Source organism: Ambystoma mexicanum, chromosome 2p (assembly GCF_040938575.1).
Source record: "Ambystoma mexicanum isolate Mex_15411 chromosome 2p, UKY_AmexF1_1, whole genome shotgun sequence".
NCBI lineage: Eukaryota > Metazoa > Chordata > Amphibia > Caudata > Ambystomatidae > Ambystoma > Ambystoma mexicanum.
This window is the reverse complement of record NC_090923.1, coordinates 1,013,423,335-1,013,425,189: the sequence shown is the minus strand read 5'-3', so window position 1 is coordinate 1,013,425,189 and position 1,855 is coordinate 1,013,423,335.

Sequence of the window (1,855 nt, the reverse complement as noted above, 5' to 3'; positions counted from 1 at the left end):
ACTCACATCACATTTGAAATTTCCATTGAGTCTGTGCGTAATGCAGTCTGCAAAATCCACTGTGCTCCAGCCCGGAATTCTAGTGTTGTGAAGTAACATGTATTTGGGAACGTCCTGCCTTATCGTCCACTACGCTATTGCGCATCCCATACTATTCATATCAATCATTGCATTCTCGCCATGGCCCCTGTCCCAAGGACATTAAACAATAGAACGTTATATTTGCAGTCAGACCTGTGGGCGTCTCCTCGCCGCTAGCTGAAAACCGAAAGCGCTGTCCTTCGAATTCCTCATTTGCAACATCACGTCGATAAGGCATCTGTGACCGCTTGAAATCACGAATTCATCCATGTAGTGCGGCAGTGTGTGAAAATGGCAACTGGCTTCACTCACAAATGGGACGCCCCGCCCGTCGGTGAACCTCGGTACAGTGCTGCATGAGGGTCCACCGTTAATCGAGTACTACATTCCACTGACCCTTCACAAATTTGTTCGCGACTGCAAAGATAGTATGTGAAACAATGGGACCATAGCAGAATGAACATATAAGCCAATATTTCACTGCCATCGGGATTAAATACATGATTGTAATAGCAAGATGCCATGCGTCACATTGCAGCGTTGTGTGCGGGACGTGCTCGCCCAAAGGGGATTGCAGCTGGCACAGGTGGAATGAATCACCACAGGTGGAGGCTATACAGCCTGAAAACACATAAATTGCACACCCAACCCCCTCCCACAACCACACCCACTCCAAAATGCTACCGGCAGGACTAGCGATGTTGGCCCTGGGGGACCTGATAGCACTGCAAGTACTACAACTTCAAGAAGAAGACGAACACCAACTACTACAACAACCGGCCGCACAGAGGAGACGCAGGAGGAGGAGGAGGGCAAGGCAGGGCCAGCAAGGCCCACCAGCACAGCCACTACCACCACGCAGGCAGCCCGCAATCCCACGCCTCCGAGCCCATCCGTTCAACCTCACTGCTGAGCAGATCCACACCCTCTACCGTTTGGACGGGGACACCATAACCGCCATTGTGGACATGACACACGCTGATCTTGTCAGCATGATAGATAGCCCAACCGCCATCCCACCCCTACTGAAGGTGGTGTCTGTACTCCACTTCCTGGCCACAGGCACCTACCAGCACACAGTCGGACAGTTGCATGGCATTTCACAGCCACTGTTGTCACGGACACTATCGCAAGTGCTCGATGCCCTCCTGAAGCACGCAGACGACTACATCTCTTTACCACGCTCGGAGCAGGAGATTACAAACACAAAAGTGGGATTCCATGCACTGGCCGGCATACCGGGTTGCATTGGTGCCATCGACTGCACCCATGTGGAATTGGTTGTCCCACATGCCATGGAGGCCCAGTACCGCAACCGGAAACAATATCATTCTCTTAATGTACAGATGGTGTGTGACTCCAACAGGATCTTTACACATTGTTGTGCCCGATTTCCTGGATCAACCCATGATTCTATGGTCTTGAGGAACTCTACAATACCACGCTACATGGAGCGACACGCAGGGAACAGATCCTGGCTACTCGGTGAGTCTCATTTCATGCATGATAATGTGGGGTATGTGATGCGGCAATGACCTGGCAGGAAGGGGGGGGGATGCGTACGTAGCAATGTCATTCCACAAACATCCTTTATTGTCCACATACAGGTGATGCCGGGTATCCACTGAAGAGATGGCTCCTTACACCACTCCGGAACCCACAGAACCAGCATGAGGAGGACTACAACCATGCCCACTCACGTACCCGTGTAGTCATTGAACAGGCATTCGGCCTACTGAAGGCTCGTTTCCGCTGCCTCAGCAGGTCTGGCGGG